This window comes from Notolepis coatsorum (assembly GCF_963971535.1).
Source record: "Notolepis coatsorum genome assembly, chromosome: 12".
NCBI classification, from domain to species: domain Eukaryota; kingdom Metazoa; phylum Chordata; class Actinopteri; order Aulopiformes; family Paralepididae; genus Notolepis; species Notolepis coatsorum.
Genome location: NC_140176.1, coordinates 119,925,164 through 119,950,221, shown reverse-complemented (window position 1 = coordinate 119,950,221; position 25,058 = coordinate 119,925,164). Strand labels below are relative to the sequence as shown.

The 25,058-nt window shown below is 41.9% G+C and overlaps 1 long non-coding RNA gene across 1 annotated transcript; it reads right to left on the bottom strand.

Moving 5' to 3' along the window:
- LOC311238479 lies at nt 1–24,694 on the bottom strand. The gene is made up of 3 exons (XR_014620369.1): nt 24,633–24,694; nt 3,197–3,289; nt 1–113 (listed from the first exon to the last, which is right to left on the bottom strand). It is a non-coding gene; the product is annotated as an uncharacterized lncRNA (long non-coding RNA).
- Between the last annotated feature and the right edge of the window lie 364 nt (nt 24,695–25,058).

Here is a 25,058-nt window from a genome sequence, read left to right as displayed (position 1 = left end):
TACCGCTGACAATCTCTTGAGCGGGATTTCCAAGAGTCTCGTCTGTAGTTTAGCTCCACTTTTCTCTCCAAACTCCTCATAACCTTGGATTACAAACCAGTCTGTGTGCTTTTCTGAAACCGAGAGAACCATCTTATTTGTATTTGTTTATTAAAAAGGATCCTCATTAGCTGATGCCAATGGCACCAGCTAGTCTTCCTGGGGTCCGAAGTCCCACATATCAATATATACACATACAAATATACATATATACATACATACATACACACTATATACATACATATTCAGTATATAAACAAAACAACAACCTAACTTATTATTACAATCATACAAAAAAAGATATAAAAAAAACAATATTGCACATGAAAGATGAAGAGATAATGCTTGCCTGTAAATAAGAAAATAATAAGAACAAATCATTCAAAACAAAAATAAATAACCACTGGACTACTGCTCACTAGCTAAGTTAAGATAAAACATTCTGAATTTATGTTTAAATGATGATTTGCTATTTAATTGACGTATGTGTTCTGGGCAGCTATTCCAATAAGTAATGGCTAGATAAATTACAGATTTTCGTATGACATTCAATTGTGGGCGAGGTAACATGGTTTTACCTTCTCCTGCCATTCTAGTTAAATGATTGTGTAAGTGACTGCATCTGATAATTTCACTATATAAAAACTCAGGCTTAGAGGCATGGATGCTGTTATTGTAGATAGGGATGTCCGATATTATCGGCCTACCGATATTGGCATAAAAATGTGATATCAGAAAATACCGGTATCGTTTAAAAAAATAAAAAGATATATATATTAGTGCTGTCAAACGATTAAAATATTTAACTCGATTAATCGCATGATTGTCCATAGTTAACTCGCGATTAATCGCAAATTAATCGCATTTTTATTTTTAATTTTTTTTTTACCTTAAACAGATCTTTTTCAAGTTCCAAGTTTTAATACTCTTATCAACATGCGAGTCAACAAATGCTTGCTTTGTGCAGCCATTTAACACAAAAGGATGACCCTCATGCATTGCAAATTTGCATCAAATTCAAAACAGAGTGATGCACAAAATAACTTAAAAGAAAATAATAATTTAAAACAATGAATAAAGTGTGCATGAAATAATAGGGGAAAGAAAACGTTAGGAACTTGTTACATTCACACACACAAGGGCTGATTAATCACACACCCCCCTCTCTCCCTCACACACACTCTCCCAGCTCTCTCTTTTGCCCCTTCCTCATCTCTCTCACCCCCCTCTCTCTCTATATCTCACACACACGCACACACACACACACTTCAGAAACAAACATAGTATCAATGAGAGCATCAATAATACACCCGAGTGAAGTCTAGTAAAAAAAAAAAAAAAAAAATGTTAGTTAATCTTGAGTTAAAAAAATTAGTGGCATTAATAGAATCGGGAGTTAACGCGATATTAACGCGATATATTTGACAGCCTTAATATATATATATATATTTTTTACATTTATTTAACCTATATTTACCCAGGCAAGCAAGTAAGAACAAATTATTATTTTATGTATTGTCAAAGTATGCATAATGTTGTGTTAATTACACAACGAGATATGTAATGTTAATTACCTGAAATTATTCCGTTTTTGGGGGGGGGGGAACCCTGCATATATCGGTATCGGTTGATATCGGTATCGGAAATTAAGAGTTGGACAGTATCGGTATAGGTAAAAAAGCCAATATCGAGCATCCCTTGACTGTATTTAAGACAAGCCTTTTATCTACCGATAACCACAAGAGTTACCTATGCATACTGTTTATGTCCGTTGTTATGGGGCAATGTAAGACTAGTCTGGCAGCTTTGTTCTAGTCAGATGCAGAGGACCAAACAGGTGAGCAGTAGTACAGGTGGCTTAAAACGCATGACTTAAACGACCTGTCCCAGAATATGTGCTGGAACATAAGGATGGCATTTTCTTGCCATATAAATGCCATTACCCATTTTCTTAGCCACTGTGTCAATGTGCTCTACCCATGTCAGTCGACTATCTATTATGACTCCCAGTAATTTAACCTTATCAACCTGTTGTATGCAGACTCAGTGTAGTATTGGCTAATAGTTTGTGACAGTGTGGAATCGTCCACGTACATTTGTATACTTGCTTTACACAAAGCAGATGGTAAGTCATTTGTGAATATAGAATACAGGAGTGGTCCAAGACAGCTGCCCTGTGGCAAGCCTCAATCTAGCCCTTTGCAGTTAGACACATGCTGCCATTGTAATACACTTTGTCTTCTAACATCTTGGAAATATATGTTGAGGAAAATACTAAATCTATGTTGAGGAAAATACTATATCCATGTTGAGGAAAATACTATATGTTGGGGGAAATATTATATCTATGTTGGGGAAATTAATATATCTATGTTGGGGAAAATACTATATCTATGTTGGGGAAAATACTATATCCATGTTGGGGAAAATGCTATATCCATGTTGGGGAAAATACTATATCCATGTTGGGGAAAATACTATATCCATGTTGGGGAAAATACTATATCTATGTTGGAGAAAATACTACATCTATGTTGAGGAAAATACTGATTCTATGTTCCTTCAGTAAGATTAGTACAGTATGTGTACAGATGTAGTAAAGATGTCTCTGTTCTCTCAGTTAGTTTACTATGTATACAGATGTATTGAAGATATATCTGTTCTCTTAGTTAGTTTACTATGTGTACAGATGTAGTGAAGATATATCTGTTCAGAGAATATTGTACTACACTCTATACTGCACTCAAACTACAAATTATAATGTCACGATAATATTACTTAAGAGGGCTAGATGGTGTAGTGCAAGTAAGATGTTTGTGTTGACTGCAGGACTTCCATCCCAAGCTGTTTTAAGAAATCTTATGTAAAAATGTATTTGCCAGGTAAATGACTGTAAATTAGATCTTGGTTTTGTCCTTCAATCCCAGGAAACACTAAGACAGTTGTCTTTATGTAAGACTCTGGATTTTATTTTCTTATCTTTTAAACTGTTTTTATGGTGCTTTTATATGTAATTTATTCTATGTATCGTCTTTTGTATGGACCCTGAGTCCGTAATAAAATGTAGATTGATTGATATCCATGAGGTGTTTAGGAATGATAGAAATTAAGAACAAAATTACTTTAAAGAATGTAAATGAAGTGGTAAAATGATCACCTCTGGCAAGCTTGTCTATGTCCAGCAGACCATCCTTGTTGCCACGGGTGATGGGAAGCGTGTGGACGTCTGGACAATCCATTAGGGGTTTCTCTAGACGTCGACACAAAGATGCACAAAACAAATTCATCATGGTGGGCACAGTGGATTATTTGCCAAAAAAACTAAAGGCTAACTTACAGCAGGTTAAGAGAAAAAGATACCTTTGTGTCATGGTTCATAATGTACCAACAATGGCCTACATCTGCCAAACTTTCTTCTTGTACTGTATAATGACAGATAATCTAATCTAAATGAGGGGAAGAAGAAGAAGAAGAAGAAGAAGAAGAAGAAGAAGAAGAAGAAGAAGAAGAAGAAGAAGAAGAAGAAGAAGAAGAAGAAGAAGAAGAAGAAGAAGAAGAAGAAGAAGAAGAAGAAGAAGAAGAAGAAGAAGAAGAAGAAGAAGAAGAAGAAGAAGAAGAAGAAGAAGAAGAAGAAGAAGAAGAAGAAGAAGAAGAAGAAGAAGAAGAAGAAGAAGAAGAAGAAGAAGAAGAAGAAGAAGAAGAAGAAGAAGAAGAAGAAGAAGAAGAAGAAGAAGACTCAGGCTCAACAATGCTTCACCCACGGAAAGGTTGTTGATTTGATTTGATTTTTATTTGTCTCGAACATAGAAACATAAAACAAGTTTAAAAAAGAAAAAGGTAAATAGTCAAAGACTATTTCCATACAATAAGTGTTCGAGAAGGAACAGGGGGAAGTAAAACAACTTATCAAGCCCTGCCCCTTCCTTACAATGTTTGACATTATAATTTAATAAAAATTAAAATAATATAACAAATAAAAAATAAAATAAAAGTACAGTTTTTTATATATTCAAATGAGAAATAATAATAGGCAGTCACATTACTGCTCAAGCTCCTCTCTCTTATATGTGTCCATAAGTGCTTGTTTGTTCCAAGTTGGTTTGTTCCAATAAGTGCCACATTGGTTCCACACGGACATTATATGTTGTTGCACTTGCTTCCAGAAGGCTCCGTTTAGGTCAGCTAGTACTGTAGCAGAGGCTCTGCCTCAGACTCTTATCATTTGGCACTAAAAGCTAAACATCGTCATTTGTCACCGGTATGGCTGTCCGCAACATGTCATTAATTGTGTGCGAGAGGTCGATCAGTTAGCCACATTAGCGTGAGCTATAGGTTAGCCACTAGCTAACGTAAGCTAGATGGAAATACAAACAATGTAACGTTACTGGTGAAAAAGTGATTTACCTTGGAATACTCCTTTGCCAACTTGCTGTACTTTGGTTGCAGGTCAGTAGCTGGATTATGAATAGTCCCAATGTAGGTGCCTAAATGCCTAGTCTGATAATTAAGAGTAATTCCAGTTAATAGAAAAGCATTTTGGACCTGTATTTCATGGTGTTTAAATAGATGGATAAATAGATATTATTATTACAGAAGTTAAAATGTTAAGACAATCCAGGTCTATCGGTAAGAATGATTTCTTTGTAGTTAGTTTGTTTCTTACGTGATATTTGGCTGATAGGCAGAGGGACTTTAGTTTGACAGGATAACGGTGATGTCATTGATTACTGTCAGCTGCGGCAGGGGACAGTTTTTATTTAGAAAGAAAGTAACGCAGATTGTACCGGTGGTCAGGCCAAGTGGAGCCAGACAGTTTTTAGACCTCTCTCTCTCTTTACCTATAATAAACGTTGTTAATCTCGCTCTATAGATAATTAGGAAACAAGAAAGTGTAACCCGAGTTGGACATTAAATAGTTAATACTACGTCGTGGTCAGTGCTTTCTTGTGCGTGGATGTGGAACGGGAGGATTCAAAGTTTGAGAGCGTCTGAAGCTTATGGCATCAACAAGTTTTGGATACTACATTTTGTCTAAAAACTTGCTCATTAAAAACGGAACTTGGATTTGGACTGGCCTGAATGAAAGAAGGAACTTTTCGCGGAACGAAAGAAAAAAGAAGACGTCAACCAGTAAGCTGTATCTTGTATGATTTGCCTGAAAGAAGATATCAACCAGTAAGCTGTACTACTGTATCTTGTGTAATTTGCCCGAAAGTGCAGTATCCCATTGGAGCTACAACTAACGTTACAGAATATGGTCAATGGAAAAACGCATAGTAGCTTGCGTCTGGATTGAAAGTAAAAGTAATTAAACGCGCGTCTGGGTTGCGCGCTCTCCCCAGGTGATTGACATTTTACTAATTGTGGAAAGCCCGACTGCCGACTGGTGATTCAATAACTGTATCAATATGAATGGAATGGAAGTCAGTGGCAAAAGGATAGTAAAATTGACGGAGAAAGCCATGCAGGAGCAAGCTGCTAAACGTGAAAAGGCACACAAACACACATTATCAGCGCTAAATAACATGATGAAAGAAATTGTGACATTAAAGGAAGATGATGCAAACGTCAGCATTGTCAATAACAAAATGCGTGTTGATTTCAGTAATTTGCAACAAGAGCTAATAAAAGTCAACACTGAACTGGGTCGTTTTATGTCAGAGGAAGAATATGAAGATGATCAGAAGAATTTTGAGCCTAAAATTGAATCACTGAATTTATTCTTCTGGAAATGTGAGGAATGGATGAAAGAGGTCACAAAACGATCTGAACAGGCTGAAGAGGGTAACAATCAGGAAAAACCTATGGATACTAAATCTAAGTCTGGAACAGTAATAAGTAGATGCTCATCAGGCTCTCGCTCAACAAATGCAATCAGACTGAGTGCAGAGATGGAGCACGCGGCTCTACAAGTAAAGGCCACCGCTTTAAATGAAAGGTTAGCTCTTGAGCAGGAAGAAGCAGACTGGTTAGCACAAAAACGATGCAAGGAGGCTCAACTACAAGCTGAAGAAATTAGGTTTGAAGCAGAACAAAAAAGAAAGCTAGAAATACATGCAATGAAGACGGCTCTCGCTGAGTCAGATGCAAAAATGGGAGTTCTGGAAAATTATGAATGTACTCTATCAAATGACAGGACTGTCTTAGACATTGAAAAGGCAGATGAAACAGAAGAGAGGAACTCCCAACCGCTATATCAGCGTGCCTCACCACCTCCCCCCAGTAAACCAGAGGACGTGCAGCTTCCAGCAGCACCACTAACGGCCAACAAAAAGGGAATTCAATGAAGGATGGGAGCTTCATAGCCTAAGCAAGGCTATCTCCCAACAGGCGAATGTCACAGAATACCTCGTGAAGAATCACAAAGCTTCATTACTTCCTGAGCTCACCATTCCAACATTCACTGGTGACCCTCTAGAATACAAGACATTCATCAGATCTATGGAACATGGAGTTGAAGACCGCACCAGTGACAATCGTGACCGTCTACAGTTTCTGTTGCAGTACACAAGTGGACAACCACATGAGCTGGTCAAAAGCTGCATTCACATGGAGCCTACTGCAGGCTATACCAAAGCAAAACAAATGCTGAAACAGTTCTTCTGCGACGACTTCAAGATAGCGGAAGCCTACATCAAAGAGGCTCTGGAGTGGCAGACAATCAAGCCTGAAGACGGTGCAGCATTGCAGTCATTTGCATTGTACCTCACAGGCTGCTCCAACACAATGACGGATATAAGCTACATGGAGGACTTGGAAAACGCATTCAACATAAGAGAACGATCCTAGGCTGGACAGTTAATGGACCGCTCAAAGGCGGAAGTGACGGAAGCCAGAAGAGCAAGCGGACAGCAGTGACCGCAAATCGGATCTCAGTCGCCAGGCTAGACGAGCTTTGGCAGCAGCAGTTCAAAGTAGACTTTCCGGACGCCGGACAAGATGAAGACATCGAGATGTCAAAGGACGATCACCAGTTCATGAATATGGTGTCACAACCCTCAAAACTTGTGGATGGACATTACAGTGTTTGCCTGCCAGTCAAGAACAAGACACTGTGCTTGCCCAACAGCAGATCAGTCGCCGAACAACGTGCGCTGAACCTACGAAAAAGATTGTCGAAAGAGGACAGACTGTCGATGCATTCCTGAAAGAACAAAGCTGGCTGTCAGGACCAAGTTTCCTGCACTGTTCACAAGACCAGTGTCCCAAGAACCCAGATCCTGGAATGCTGGACGTCGATGATCTGGAGATCAAAGGAGTAGCTCAAGTGCATGTCATTCAGGCGGAAGAGCCGAAAGACGCAACGGGACAGTTGATGAACCATTTCTCATCCTGGACAAGGCTTAAACGCGCTGTTGCCTGGTTTCTGAAGCTGAAGGTCCTGCTTAAAGAGCTGAAAGAAGAGAGAAAGGCACCAGATGGAAAAAGCAAAGTGAGCCGGTTCAAAAGGGCTTTCCAAGGAACAGGCCTCACCTGCAAATATCTAGCCGTGGCGGAAAAAGAAATTGTCAAGCACACTCAGAAACGAACATTCAAAGAAGATTTGACAATGCTACTGGAACAAGGAAGGGTGAAGAAAAGTAGCTCACTCTTCAAGTTGAATCCAATACTGGAGGATGGAATCATGAAAGTAGGAGGAAGGCTGAGCCGAGCGGCAATGCCTGACGAAGCCAAGGAGCAAGTAATCTTGCCCAAAGACTCGCACATCACAAGGCTTGTGCTGAGACATATTCACGACAACACAGCTCACGCAGGAAGAAATCACATGTTGGCTCAGCTGTGTCAAAGGTTCTGGATACCTGGAGCAAATGGAGCCATCAGACGTTTTTTGCATAAGTGCGTCACCTGCAAAAGGCTACATGGAACAACTGGACAACAACTCATGGCAGACCTACCTACCTGCAGGGTCCTGCCAGACGACCCCCCCTTTACAAGAGTCGGCGTTGATTACTTCGGCCCGTTCCTAGTGAAAAGAGGAAGACGGGAGGCAAAAAGATACGGAGTCATCTTTACGTGTCTCGCTATACGAGCCGTGCATCTAGAGGTAGCATCTTCACTCGACACAGATGCATGCCTGAATGCAATCAGGAGATTCCTTGCGAGAAGAGGACAAGTAAGAGAGATGTACTCGGATAATGGAACCAACCTCAGGTCAGCTGACACTGAGTTGAAGAAAGCGTTGAAGACGTGGAATACCAGAGAGATCGAGAAAACTTTGCAGCAGAAAGGTATCCAATGGCACTTCAACCCGCCAGCAGGCTCTCATCACAGAGGGAGCTGGGAAAGGATGATCCGTTCCGTGCGGAAAGTTCTGAATACAACAGTGAAGGAACAAACCTTGGATGAGGAGGGGCTTCACACTCTGTTGTGTGAAGCCGAAGCCATCATAAACAGCAGACCCATCACAAAGGCATCGACGGATCTCAACGACCTGGAGGCTTTAACGCCCAACCACTTGTTGCTACTCAAGGTCAAGCCCCAATTACCACCTGGAGTATTCAATAAAGACGATCAGTACGCTAGACGCAGATGGCGACAAGTTCAGTACATCAGACGTTTTCTGGAAACGCTGGTGCAAGGAGTACCTCACACAGCTCCAAGAACGACAAAGGTGGTCCACACCAAGAAGAAACTTCAGTGAAGGTGATGTGGTGCTGATCGTGGACGATACTTCGCCCAGAAATTCATGGCCACTTGGGAGGATCGTGGAGACCTTTCCTGACAAGAAAGGTTGTGTTTGCCAAGTGACAGTCAAGACCAAGACCAACGAGCTTCGTCGCCCAATAACAAAGCTTGTCCTTCTTCATGAGTCTGAGGACTTTTGATGAACTTTATTCCGAAGGCAAAGCCTCACCTCGGGTGGGGAGAAAAAGATGATGAACCGAAGTCAAGTCTCTGTCATGGGCAGAGCGAAGATCAAGAGCTTCACTTCTTCAGTCTAGTTTAATTTTGAGACTTTAGATTGTGATATTTAAGTTAAATGACATTTAGACGCCTTAAGTTTATATTTTGGGTAATTGTTTCAGGGCTGTTGATAACAATTAGGGGCCGGGATTGTAGGTGCCTAAATGCCTAGTCTGATAATTAAGAGTAATTCCAGTTAATAGAAAAGCATTTTGGACCTGTATTTCATGGTGTTTAAATAGATGGATAAATAGATATTATTATTACAGAAGTTAAAATGTTAAGACAATCCAGGTCTATCGGTAAGAATGATTTCTTTGTAGTTAGTTTGTTTCTTACGTGATATTTGGCCGATAGGCCGAGGGACTTTTAGTTTGACAGGATAACGGTGATGTCATTGATTACTGTCAGCTGCGGCAGGGGACAGTTTTTGTTTAGAAAGAAAGTAACGCAGATTGTACCGGTGGTCAGGCCAAGTGATGAGAGAGTGGAGCCAGACAGTTTTTAGACCTCTCTCTCTCTTTACCTATAATAAACTTTGTTAATCTCGCTCTATAGATAATTAGGAAACAAGAAAGTGTAACCCGAGTTGGACATTAAATAGTTAATACTACGTCGTGGTCAGTGCTTTCTTGTGCGTGGATGTGGAACGGGAGGATTCAAAGTTTGAGAGTGCCTGAAGCTTATGGCATCAACGAGTTTTGGATACTACACCCAACTTTAGCCAAGGTAACGTTAAGCTGTATTCCTTATATGCAGCTTATATTATTATTAAAAATTTAATAATCTACTGTAAGACAATTTATATAAAAACTCTTGGGTGTCTTAGACTTTTGCACAGTACTGTTTTCTATCCACTTTAGCTAAAAACACACACACACAATGTATATATTATATATACACACTACTGTGAGACAATAATAATCACACACAAAGGGATAATGGCTTATAGCAGACTTAATGATTTTATAATATTTCAGATAATGAAATTAAATGTTTATCATCAACTATCCAGTTAGTATTCATATTGTAACGTTTGGCCACTTTAAATCATTGAAGAGAGAGAGAGACAGAGAGAGACTTTTGATGTTCTTTATTAAAACATGTCAACTAAAAACAGTCAGTAGAGACACAAAAATATCACGGCATCTTGATAAAAACACACACCCCCACGCACACACACACGCACGCACACACACCCACAAACACCCCAACAAACCCCAAAAACTTCCTTCAGCACATAAAAAAACACTTGACATTCAAATGCATATGTTCAGCCCCTCCTCCCCCACAGTTAGGGATGGGTACCTTTCACATTTGAACCGATACCGGTACCTGTGAATCAGGGTTTCCGTTCGAATTTTTTTTTGCAGGTCTGAGTGTCCGGTAGATTTCAATCTACCGGACAAATGGGATAAATTCCGGTCAGAGTTTATTGAGCTTAAAAACAATTGATAGGCCTATATAAAGAATGACATCATCAAGGCATTTATAATATTTTAACTTAAAACTATGCTACTTTTGCGTATATACAGTCATTAATATATTCCAAATAAAATAAGTCCCTCGAGACTGCGTGCTGCTGCCGACTTGAGGTGTCGGTGGGCAGTCTGCCCGACCTTAATAAACAGCAGTCTGTTATAATCACATGTTTATGAGCTAACGAATTCCGTTATATTGGACATTTGTATTAATTATATCAAGCGAAGAACTGAGAAATTTGGCAGAGACGGCAACATTATCGTGGGTTTGCGCCGTGATGTATATCTCCACCTCCCAACGACTTGGTGCTGCTCATAATGTCCGGTGAAAATAATTCCCTCTAAGCACAATTTGATTATTTGAATTGTATTAAAATAGGCTAAAATTAAATAGCCTATGCGATGAACGAAACAATCATTACATTTGTCGTTGCTTCACCAAGCAGCCGGTCAATGACATCCTGTGTCAGCGAGCTGGCAGCTGATATATTTACGTGAAGCATGGAGCACTGGAGCAGGCAGAGCAGAGCAGCGGTGTCAGCAGCGCCCCCACCCAACAGCCGAATTGCCAATGGCTGAATTGGAGTACTGCACCCTGCCAAGCCATGCTTCACGTAAATATATCAGCTGCCAGCTCGCTGACACAGGATGTCATTGACCGGCTGCTTGGTGAAGCAACGACAAATGTAATGATTGTTTCGTTCATCGCATAGGCTATTTAATTTTAGCCTATTTTAGTACAATTCAAATAATCTAATTGTGTTTAGAGGGAATTATTTTCACCGGACATTATGACCGGAGAGATTAGATATGTCGGACTTCAAGAGATTTTGCCGGTCAAAAACCGGTAATTACCGGCTAACGGAAACGCTGCTGTGAATTGATACCGGTACCCAACGGTACCTTTTTTCGGTACTTTATTCTCAAGAAATGTAATTTACCTACCTCAGTCGTAAAAAAAGAATCCAAACTTCAAATAACTACAATTTCGACAGTTTTCGGCTTGTCATTGCTCCGACTGCTTTGTTGTTGAATCAAGTCAAATCCTAGGTAAGCATATATTGTGCGTGTGAACGTTGACATGGAGAAAAAAAAAAAAAAAAAAAAAAAAAAAAAAAACGGTTTCTCACTTGCTTCGATACTCTGTAGTACCGACGTGTTTTGGTTCAGTGCCTCAAAAGTACCGAATTCGGTACCCATCCCTACCCACAGTACACATTGCATTCCCCAGTCCCCAAGCATTCACGAACGTATCAACATTATGTCTCAGTGAGAAATACATGAACTCTAATCTAAGGGGTGAAGAAATCATACCCCTCAGCATAGGCACCGATTCTGTAGGACCAACGCCCCTGATCCTATTCCTACGGGTCAGCCAAATGGCTAACTTAACCTGCCCGTAAATAAAGTTCAGTAAAACGCTCACAGCCTTGTTACGTAATGAAATATGTTTGGCCGAGGATGAAACTCTCCACACAGAACATCACCCCCAGCTTCACACACAACCCTTTTAGGAACCACAACACCTTTGATCCTTTGACACTTTAGGAAAACATGGGTTACAGTCTCAGATACTCCGCAAAAGGGGCACCCATCACCCACCCACGGATCCACCCGAGCCAGGAACCGATTCGTTGCCAACACCCCATGCGCCAAGGTTAGAAATTAACGGGGGCTTGGGGCAAAATGCCCTCGAAAATTGACCAAATGCCCTCGAAAATCAGTTAAGGGGGGCAATAAAAGCCCCTGACAGTTTACTAATTATATATATAATTATATATATGCTCTACAGTGCGAGCATTTCCCCCGTATTTGCCCCTAATAATATGTGTGTGTGCGCGAACCGGAAAAATCATTTACTTGCAGAGTGAAGATTACAAAACAGCTCCGCTGTTAATAGTTAAGAAACTGGACTGAAATTCAGTTTTTGGGTGGAATGCAAAGAGGGAGGGAGGCGGGGCCCGCTGCGTGTTACAGGGTGTTTGAGAGGTGCGAACACAGACAGACAGACAGAGAGCTCTGCTCTGCTTTCAGCAAGCATGCATAGTGCTGTGTAACATTAAGTTACACTGCTATCTTAACGTTAGCAAGCTAAGCATCTGCATAGCGCGACCTGTGTAACGTTAAGTAACTTGTGTTCGGCGGGGAAAGACCGTTCCATTTGTAACACAACTCCAAAGAATAACATCCAAATGATCCCGATGCGCATTTCCTTCATTCCACAGCACTGAGCGCGCAACGTATTTCATTGATCGATCTGACAACAACACAACTTGCCCTCAGGGACAATCATATTTAATCTATTTAGATAGAGTATGTATGTATTATTTACAGATAATTGAAGGTACCTCAAAACATGAAACCAAGCCATGTCACACATCGTGTGTGTGTGTGTTACTTGAACAATTGTCACTCTGCTCCTAAATTTCTGTGTGCTCCTAAATTTGTATTTAGATTTTATTTATTAACATTTTATTTAGGAGCACATGTGCTCCTTGGGAAAAAGGTTAGCGTAGAGCCCTATATATGGAGACATTAACATTACGTTATCAAACATAGGGACGAAGACTGTAAAAAAAAGTCTCAACAATGTTTTATAATCTTTATGTTAATTTTCATTATAAAAATTGTGTGCCCCCGAAATACAAAAAAAAGCCCCCGAAAATCAATTAACACTATGGGTGCCGGAGGTTAAATTCATGCTATACCATGGGTTGCCAGCTCTATTTGTCTATGGATAAGTACCCCTTCTTTGCATGGCTATAACTTTTTTAAATTCTATTGCTACATTGCCATTATTAGGGCCCATTCAAAGTCCTATATGTATTGTTCATTGTGTAGCAACGTTAAACTTTTTCATTCACATATTCATAGTAAAGTATGGTCTAATGTATAAGTATGTTTTCAGCTCTTTCTGCAGCTTTCTCCAGAACGCCTTTCTCCCTGATGAATTGAAAATGGGGGACCCTGATGTAAACAAGACGAAAGTCTTTCTCTGGTCTGCATCCCCTTAACAATTGTGTGTATTGAGCTGTACTGTATTGTACCCATTCTGCAATCTGTTAATAAAGTTTTCAATCAATCAATCAATCAAACGTGATCTATAGCCCCAAATGCATTATATTGATGATGAAATACAGTTTGATGGCAATCGGGGCGATATAAAAAATTTCAATTGGACGTACTTCTAGAATGATCTACGTATGATCTGATGATGACCGGATGGGCGGGGGATCGTTTATAATTCCGTGGGCAGCGTTATATCATTCATCTAGTGTGGGTCATATGTTCATCATAACAGTTTATATGGAACACGTTCAAGAATACCGCTGAATCTCACCGGATCTTCCTCGCGCCGTTGGACGATCAGCGTGGTGTAGACCGTTTTCGATTATGGGATGTTTATCCTGATGAACCATTTCCAGCTTGTATAATACTATATACGTCCAAATCATGTTGTTTATCGAGTTATTGGCAATGGATCGCTATTATATTGTGACAAGCCAGAGTGCCGGCAGCCAAACCGAGTGCCCGGAAGTAATATGGCACTTCCTGTTTGGCGATTGCGCTGATCGGCCACCAGATGGCGCTCCTGAACCGCCAGAGAGCTCAGTGGGTCCTCCTGGTGGATCTCAGGCCAGCGGAGGGGAAATATGAATCCGATCACAGATTTTTGAAATATTGATATTAAAGACGCTGTAAAGCGTCCTTCGGCAACTTGAGCATGGCCGGGAATGACGCTGTAAAGCGTTTCCCGGCAGTTAAAGTGTTAACAGTCTGGAATTAATGTATGCATTCAAAAGTGCTGAATAAATGTTTTATGGGCCCATAATAGTGATTATTAATATTATTTAAGTTAAGTTTAGCCATAATCATGTCTTTTGCCATAATCAGGTAGCTAAAAATATATATATATATTTATATTAATCATTTTCGGCATTCGGTTTTCGGCCAACTGTTTCCTATTTTCGGTATGGGTTTCGGCCAAGAATTTCTCATTCGGTGCATCCCTATTTATAATCTTTGTTAATTTTCATCATAAAAATTCGGTGCCCCCGAAATACAAAAAAAAGCCCCCGAAAATCAATTAAGGGGGAAAGAAAGGCCCTTGGAAAAAATTTTTAATTTCTAACCCTGGTTGTTACAGAGCAGTGCCAACGAAAGGTGCAAACACCACAAATTTGGCAAAACACCTGAAGAACCGGCACGCGGATCTCCATAAAGAAATTAAAGAGGTTCGTGACAGCTGCTCTTTCAACGTCACGGTGACTGAAGCATTAAACCATTAATGATAGGTTATGTATATAACCTAGTTATATGAGTACTGGCTGAGCGTCCTGCTCTTCGCCATCGAGATATACCTCATCTCCAGTACCTACTGTACTTCATAAACGAACAAACAAATGCACCCAGCATCTGACCAGGCCCCGCCCCAGTGGCCTACTACAAGACACCGGGCGTGGCCACCACTCACCCTTCCTCGGAAAACAGTTTCCATCAGAAAAGTTCCCCAAGGGACCTCAGGGCGCACTAAGAGCAGGACGCTCAGCCAGTACTCATATAGTCGTACTGGCAAATCGCGTCCTGCTCTTCGCCATCGAGATATGGGGACAGAGCAGACGCGAGGACCGACAAATGCACCCCGAGGACCCGAAAGCCCAGAGCCGTCACTGCTGGTGACCCTGACAATAGGGTCTGTACCAAACCCGAAAACGGGTGGGGTTGTGTAAACACAAGTCCCCGCCTCAGCGTTCTCCCCATCCACCTCGACATATGGTACTGCTGTAGCCATATGTGATGATACTCCCAACGCACCCGCCGCCATTTGGCGCAGGTCCGCTAGGTACTGTAGATAGGCGGCCCGGTCCCACCCACTGTGCGTAGCCAACCCTGGACCTGTGCGTTCCGTGGAGTCAGGACATCTGACCCTGACACTACCCACGAGGCAATCGCACCCAAGGGGGAACCCCGACAGAAAGGGCCGGTGTGATACAGGGGAAGCTGACATCAGTCTAGGTGACAAAAGTTCCCCCACTGAACACCCCTCCAGAACATGCTGAGGAGTTGTTCTGCAGCCGGACATGCAAGGTGTGAGGCCCCCATGGGTTCCTACACACCGTAGCCCTGCAGTGATATTACTACCACCCAAATCACGTGCACCTGCGAGACCACTGCCAATCTTTCAGGAGTGGGAGGCACCAACATGATACCCGACCTGGCAAAGGCAAGGTCGGGGAAGCCCGCACTGTGTGCCTCAAAGAGGTCTCGAGCCCCCCTGCTGACAACACTTGTAGTTGACAGACGTAACACCAGACTCAACCAAACACAGCTTATGGTGTGGGAGCCGCTTGACAGCACAACATTCTCACGGACAGACCCAGGCTCAGCCATCAACTGGGTGTCAGCCCCTGTCCCCATGAGAAGCGAAACATGGGGCTGCATGCGCTTCAACGAAGGCTCGCGGCCCGCAGCCAAAGGAAAACGATCAGAGCCCCTTTTCCGCTGGTGTTGGGGAAGGGAGTGATCGGGGAGCGGGCTGCTCGCGGCAGGACGGCGACGGCTTGTATATTCCAAGCCAAGCTCATCCAACATGGCCGATCCCTCGGCCGCCAAGGCTGTCGGCCTTGTGGACACCTGTTGACTCAACGCCCAGGATACCTCTGGCGGGGAAACATGGCCGCCTGTCGAGGGCCTCGCCATAGCCGCTGACGAGGCCGTGCTCTCACCTCTGGCTGTGCGGCGTGAGGCGGTGTGGGGCCTAGGACAAATACCGCCCGCGCTCCAGCAGAAGACCAATATCCTCTGCGGAGAGGGGAGCCCTGAGGAGGGAACCTCCCTGCGGTTATAGCTTGCGGCTAGGTCAAAGCTAATAACGTCAACAACCCCACGCGATGTTTCGACGTCGGCTGGCCCTCATGGCCCCGCCACCAGACACTCAATACTCAACATTGCAATTTCTCTATACTTTTCATAACGCTAGTCCACAGGGTGCAAGCATCCGCCATGATGGAAACGAAATAGAGGAAGGGCGAGTGGTGGCCACGCCCGGTGTCTTGTAGTAGGCCACTGGGGCGGGGCCTGGTCAGATGCTGGGTGCATTTGTTTGTTCGTTTATGAAGTACAGTAGGTACTGGAGATGAGGTATATCTCGATGGCGAAGAGCAGGACGCGATTCGCCAGTACGACTATATAACTTTAGTTTAATACATGAGACGTTGTCTACTGATGGCTCATAATATCAACAGCTGATTCATTGTTAGTAACGTTACAGCTATTAGCTAACGTTAACTAGTCGTTCCTCCGTTAGCTTATGCTAGCTAGCTGGCCACCTTTATAATTCACAATATAATTACTTCATGGAAACGGAGTAACGTTAACGTTATGTCGAGTTCATACTACACTAGTACACGTATGAACTCGACATAACGTTAACGTTACCCCGTTTCCATGAAGTGTTTAATTAGCAGCAATCTTGTTGAAAATGTAACGTTAATAAATGCTCCGAGCATAGCTCCGGAAACTGGAAGCAGTCATGAAAATAGTTGTAGTCATATATTGTAGTCTTTTAGTCTTATTAACTAAAATATTTTAACCAAATAAAAAGCAGCAGCACTATTGCATAACTGAGTCATGTTTGCTATGTATTTCTCTCTTTAGGGGAGTTTGTTTCACAGTTTTAGCATGATGTTTTATAGATGGCTAGATTAAAAAGGTTTGTTTTTAAGAGGGGGCCGGGTTTGATTTAGATTAGATAATTTAGTTATTTTTAAATGTCTGATCTAAAGAGAAACAAAGGGTTTTAAAAGTGTTATATTTCTCTTCTCTTATAGTACCAGAGAGAAGCTGAGGAGAATCGACCAGCAACATCACAGCCTACCCTACCAGCATTACTTGAACAACAAAGAAAGTATCATGCAAACTCAAAGGAAGCCAAGAAACTGAACAGGGCTGTAGCAGAGTACATATGCATGGATCAGGTCCCTGTCTATACTGTTGAGAAACCTGGGTTCAGACAACTGCTTGGACAGTTAAATAACAAGTATTCCCTTCCTTCACGGAACCACTTCATGTCAACTGAAATCCCCGCCCTATATAATGAAACAAAAGATAAAATCATGGAGAGCCTTAGGGGGAAACCCTTATTTTCAGCAGGGCCACATCCACATTCATGGCAGTAACTCTGCAGTTTATCACAGAATCCTGGGACATGCAGAGCTGGTGTTTGGGCTGTGTTGGGCTGCACTCAGAGCACACAGGGGACAGTTTGAGAGAGGCGTTGGAGGAGACGATACATGAACCATGGAAGCTGGACATGTCAAATATGGCTGGCATCACCACTGATAATGCCTCAAATAACAAGAAAGCATTTCAGCATGACTTCACATGGGTCCCCTGCTTTGGGTACAACCTTAACCTAGCCATTAGCAAGGGCCTGGATATAGGCTGTGTGTCTGGAGCACTGTCGAGGCTGAGAAAGACAGTGTCTGCCTTCAGCAGGTCACCAAAGATGTCCCGACAGCTGAAGCAGAAACAAAAAGATTTGCAACTGCCTGAACACAAACTGATCCATGATGAGCCGACACGCTGGGACTCAGCGTATCAAACTGATCCATGATGAGCCGACACGCTGAGACTCAGCGTATCAAACTGATCCATGATGAGCCGACACGCAGGGACTCAGCGTATCAAACTGATCCATGATGAGCCGACACGCTGGGACTCAGCGTATCAAACTGATCCATGATGAGCCGACACGCTGGGACTCAGCGTATCAAACTGATCCATGATGAGCCGACACGCGGGGACTCAGCGTATCAAACTGATCCATGATGAGCCGACACGCTGGGACTCAGCGTATCAAACTGATCCATGATGAGCCGACACGCTGGGACTCAGCGTATCAAACTGATCCATGATGAGCCGACACGCTGGGACTCAGCGTATCAAACTGATGATCCATGATGAGCCGACACGCTGGGACTCAGCGTATCAAACTGATCCATGATGAGCCGACACGCTGGGACTCAGCGTATCAAACTGATCCATGATGAGCCGACACGCTGGGACTCAGCGTATCAAACTGATCCATGATGAGCCGACACGCGGGGACTCAGCGTATCAAACTGATGATCCATGATGAGCCGACACGCGGGGACTGTTCAGTTCTAGCCGACGATCGGAAGAAATGGCACCTCATGCCTAAAGATTCAGACATTACAATTCTTGAGACTGTAAAAGATATATTGAGCCCCGTCAGCTCTTTCACTGATGCCCTTAGTGGTGAAAAGCACACCACTCTCTCCTCTGTCCTGCCCCTAAATTGGAAGTTATCTTCAACTTTGACCATTGAGGAAAGTGACAGCGTCCTCAAATGTGAACTTAAAGAAAATATTGGTGCAGATCTCAAGCAACGAGGACAGGGATCTGCAGCTGGCGTTGAACACAGCCACGTTTCTCGACCCAAGGTTCAAGGACAGTTTTGTTATGTTAAGAGAAGAGGTCAAACGAAATCTGATGGACAATGTACCCGAAACAGGAAGACAAACACCCTCTCCTCCATGTGCCACTGCCATGCAACCACTACCAGCGAAGAAAAGTAAAACGGATCTGAAGGGACTGTTAACCAGCATACAAGGGAAAAAGAAGAGTCAACATGGTGGAGAGGATGCAGAGGACGCAGATGCTGAACTAAAAAACGAGTTCACAATATATGAAAAGATGCCTGAACTCAGCGCAGGAGACGACCCACTCACATGGTGGAGGACACATGAGAAAACTTTACCTCACCTTGCCCAGCTGGCGAAAAAGTATTTGTGCATCGCTGCTTCAAGCTCAGCTTCAGAACGTGTATTTAGTACGTCAGGGCTCATTTGCAGTCCAAGAAGGGCACGGCTTACAGAGGAGCACATTGACATGCTGGTGTTCCTAGCAAAAAATCTGAAAGTTGTAAAGAAACTTTAGGCTAGTCAGGGCTCTACAGTGCAACCAAATTGCTTGCATATGCCCCTAAAAATATGTGTGTGCAAACCGTAAAAGTAAATTACGCGCACGCTGTGCGAGTACAGATTATAGCCTCTCGTCTTTTTTTTCCTCCGCTGCGAGATCGTTAAAAAACTACAAGTCCCACATTGCACTCAAGCCAACGGTCCAATCACAGTAGAGTGACGTGACTGGTTTCATGAGAAAGAAAGCAAATGACCAATCGGAAGCTCTCATTTGGCTTGTTTACTTCCTGAAACGCCACCATTGCGATATGCGAGAGTTTCCCCGAGACATGTAACTTCTAGTCTTACCAATAGCAATATATTTTAGAACACCTAGATTTAGCGATAGCAATAGTAATATAACGTTAATGCAACAAAACGAATGCCTTGCTTTGTTAATCATAACGTTGATGCAGTAGCATATGCCGTTGTGTTAACTGTAACGGACATGATAACAACATAACACTGTACACATTCAAATTGCGATAATCGATTCTAACATTTTCAAATCGATGCAGTTGAATTTTCCCCTTAGGATCGATGCATTGTTACACCCCTACACCAAAGTAACTGGCCCACTGTGTATGTGTGTGTACAGCTAACTTGGCTAGCGTTATGAACAGCAGAGGTGGGACGTTATGAGCTGCAGTGCCGGACGGCCGGAGTGCAAGCGGTGTGACGTAATTGGCAGACTCGACTGTCAATCAATGGTCTACCTCAGGGGTTCCCAAACTTTTCAGGCCGGGGCCCAGAAAATAAGGCGTCAGAGAGCCGCGGCCCAATGCACATCGTCTGGCTTTTTTTTTTTTTTTTGTCAGGCGACCGATTTTTTAAGCCAAATATCACTTCAATCCTATTAAGTTAGTTCAAGTTAGTTATTCATTTATATGTGCTATTTATGAGAGGGCTAACTTGTTGCAAAATAATAATGATAATAATAATAGCCTCATTAAAATACTATTGTTGCTTCGGTTGTTTTCAGCGTTTTATGTGCATAATCTGTTATTTAGTTTGAAATGTTCGTTGAAATAAGTAGATTTTTCGTTTTTGTTTATTTATTAAGTTAATATAAAACCATATAGTCACATTTTAGAATACAATAGAATAGAATTTTAGAATACAACTAGAAACACTGTCCTGGCCTGCTTCTAAGTTCAGTGGCCTGACAAAAAAAAAAAAAAAAAAAAAAATTTAAATCATCTCGCGGCCCACCCGTGGCTGCTCGCGGCCCACCTTTGGGTCGCGACCTCGACTTTGGGAACCACTGGTCTACCTGACACGCAAACTCATAAACAATGTTTCTGTACTGGAGGTGTACTGTATTTCAATAGGCAACCCTGAAATGATTATTTCTCTAGAAGAGCAACACAGCCAAAACATAGGCATTGTATGCATAAAAGGGGCAAAAGCTAAAGTTAAGTGACTGTTACTTTTGTAGCAGTAGTTTGATCTGATAGTTTATTTGATAGGGACAGCACATGTTAATGAACATCAAGTACAAAATACAAAATGTAAACATGCAGGGTTGTAGCAAGAGCTAATTTACACACACATGCATGCACAGTACAAATATACATTTATATAAAAAAAAAAAAAAAAATCTTTTACTTGAAATATTTTCACTGTGCTCCTAAATATTTTTGGGTGCTCCTAAATTTATTTGTGTGCTCCTAACTTTTTTCATTTAGGAGCACCTGTGCCCCTAGTGAAAAAGGTTAGCGTAGAGCCCTGCTAGTACATTACACTACTTGCACCTTATGTGTGATTAGTCTGAGGCCGTTGAATAAGTGCACTACCTATTTAAGAAGAATTTAACTTGAAAATGCATAGGATTGCACTGTTTTTTTTACTTGCACTTTAGTGCCTTTTGAATGTGTGCTTATTGTTTTCACTAATGCAAAAAAGTTTTAATTATTGTGTACTAGTCATTCTGTTGTTAAGTTATAGCCCTAAATGCACTACCTCAAGAAGAATATTGTTTCATTTGCTAGTTGCTGCTACTTGAAAATGCATAAGATTGCAGTTTTTTTACTTGCTCCTTTTAATGTGTGATTAGTCTGAGGCCTTTGAATCAGTGCACTACCTAAGAAGAATTTGACTTGAAAATGCATAAGATTGCACTTTTTTCTTACCCTGCCTTTTGAATGTGTCCTTATTGTTTTCACTAATGCAAAAAAGTTTTAATTATTGTTTACTACTAGTAATTTTGCTGTTGTGAAGTTATATAGCCCTGTTATCTTTAAATAAAAATCGAAACTGTTACTAACTGTAATACAAACAGTTCAGTTTGTCAGGTACATGCAACACAGATTACAGTGTTTACATCTGTCTGCTTGAGAAAATACCATGTTGTGCATCTGCAATAAAAATGATTGAAGTGAGATGAACAGTTATTTTTAAATGTGTGATCTAAAGATAAACAAAGGGTTTTAAAAGTGTTATATTTATCTTCTCTTATAGTACCAGAGAGAAGCTGAGGAGAATCAACCAGCAACAAAAGCAACATTTGTTAAAAAATATATATTATTTTTTTTTTTTATAAAAAAAAAAATGTGGTATAGAAAATGGTATAGAATATCGATACTTTTCAAGGTATCGTATCGAAGTCAAAATTCAAGTATCATGACAACACTACTTGGCACCACCTCTCTCTGTGTGTGTGTGTGTGTGTGTGTGTGTGTGTGTGTGTGTGTGTGTGTGTGTGTGTGTGTGTGTGTGTGTGTGTGTGACGTAGAGTGGGCGCACTGGGTGGGCCGCAGGTGTGTGAGAAAGGAAAGCAGGAGTCTGCACGCTGCAGCGCTTCTAGAGGAAAGCACTGCAAGTGTCCTCTCGGCCGCGGCGCCATATAAACTGACGCGACAACATATACTCGATGTTCGCGATATAGTACAGTACTACATCTCATGTAGAACAATCCGCGATACATCGAGTATACTCAATATATCGCCCACCCCTACATCACAGTGAGTGACAAAAAACGTATAAATAAAATCATTAAAAAGGCTGGCTCAGTGATTGGCCTCCCTCCTGATTCCTTGGAGATCATTATTGCCAAACGAACTAGGATTAAATTGAACACCAATTTTTTTAAGGCCACCCCCTGTATAATATATTTGATGCTCTGCGAAGCTCATTTTGCGATATGTTTCTGTTGCCTCTATGCTCTATTGAGTGATTGAGAAGGTCCTTTGTTCCTGCTGTGGTTAAATTATTTAACGGACACCGCTAGCTCTGTGTTGAGAGGCTCTCTTCTTATCTTCTTTTTACTGTGTTGTGTAATTTCTACTGTGTGTAATTGTTTCTTGTTTGTGTATTTGTATTCGCTCTGGTGGCAAACCATGTTTCCCCTCTGGGATTAAGAATAAAACCAGACCATGAATCAGGCAGGAGGCAGTACTGGGTATCAGGCTCATTTACTGGAGGTCTCTGTGTGACACACATCAGATGCATAATCATTAGGTTTGGTGTGCAGTTGCTTGGTTTCATCATAGGCATCCGAAAATACTGTGTTACAAATTACACTATTATACTGTATATATTCTGTTTGGCAAAAACTAAATTAAATTCCATAAACAATCTTAACAAAAATATTAAATATTACCCATATTCACTTCTATAACAAATATGAAAATAAAACACATTATAATCACACAGTATCATTCTTAACATTCAAATACGGCTTCAGTGACCTTAGAACAACATGTAACTCTGTTGTGTTATTATAATAACAATCACAGTGAGCTGTGGTGTTCCACAAGGAAGCATACTAGGACCGCTACTCTTCCTAATTTATGCAAATGACATGTCGTCAGCCTGTGACTGCAACTTGTTCCTGTTTGCGGACGACTCAGCCCTGCTGGTCTCTGACAAGAACAAATTGCAGGTTGAAAAAACCCTCAGCACGGAACTAGGCAAAATCTGCATATGGCTCGCTGATAACAAACTATCATTACACATGGGCAAAACAGAGTCCATTCTCTTCGGTTCAAATAACAAACTCAGCAAGACCGACGGATTCTCAGTTACAGTGGGTGACAATATTGTCACAAGGAAAGACGAAATTACCTACCTGGGTTCCATCCTAGAGAGGCAAATCTTTCCTGTGACAAAATGGCATCCAATGTAATAAAAAGTCAACCAACGAACTAGATTCTTGTACCGGATCTCCTCTCTGGTAAACAAGAATACCCTGAAGACTCTGGCAGGAGCACTCATTCAAGGGTACTATGACTATGCGTGCACCTCATGGTACCAAAGCACCTCAAAGGCGCTTAAAACAAAATTACAAACATCACAAAACAAACTGGTCAGACTACTACTTGACCTGAACCCCAGAACCCACCTCACCCCTGCCCACTTTGCCAACCTAGGATGGCTTAGAGTAGACGACAGAGTACAGCAACTTGCAATGGGCCTGGTCTACAAGATACACTATACGACCGGGGTGCCCATGTACATGTCAAAATACTTCCCAAAGGTCAGTGAATACCACAACCACTACACCAGAGGAAGCTCAACAAATCATGTTAAACCCAGATTCGGCTCAAACAAGGGACTAAACACGTTTCGCAATTATGCCACAACAATGTGGAACGCCCTACCCAAAGCTGTAAAGGAATGTGAATCCCTGCCCACATTCAAAACCGCTCTTAAAGAGCACCTACGGGAGGCTGCAATTCGAAACTGGCCACCGTAAATGCCCAAAACCCCCACCACCTCCTAATAGACAGTCTCCTCCCCACCGCATGTATATATTCCCTCCCCGCCGTATGTATATTTCCCTCCCACCCACCCACCCCCTCCTAATGTACAGTCCCCTCCCCATCATATGTATATACTCTGTCAGGATCTAGGGGTAACAGTACTGTATATTTGAATACCGCTTAAGTCACAAATGTATCAGTACTAAATACCTATATGTCCCTATGCCATAAATGTCATGTATGTTGTGTATGTCATAAATGTCTATATGAATTGAAAATGGGGGACCCTGATGGAAACAAGACAAACGTCTTTCTCGGGTCTGCATCCCCTTAACAATTGTATGTATTGAGCCGTACTGTATTGTACCCATTCTGCAATCTGTTAAATAAAGTTTTCATTCATACATTCAGACTCAACTTATAATGAACTGGTGTGGATTAGCTAGAAAGCTATTAGGCCTACAGCCTTTCATTACATATAACAACGTTTTCAAAAGAAACAGACACAAACATCTCCATACCTGTGTTGACACACATCAGATGCACATCACTGGGTTTGGTGTGAAGTAGCTTGGTTTCACCTGATAAACAGAACAGAACGTTACGATCCACTCAGCAACCAACTAGCTGCTGCAGCGTGGAGCACTGGAGCTGGTAGCTAGTAGCTAGCTAGCAGTAGCTAGCTAGCTAGTAACAGACACTAGTAGTAGTTGTTGAGAGCTCCCCACTCTTCCCCAAGACAAACACCCCAAGAGAGCGACCACTCCACATAATAACGTCTCAATAATAATATACAACACATTCAATAGCTTACATAAGTCATAGACAACAGCTAGCAGCAGCTAACTAGTAATAGCCAGCAGCTAGTTCTCCAGCTATAGACCACTGCACTTCCGCGTTACATTGAAACAGCAGCAGACAGGCGCTCTCATTAGCAGATTAGCCTA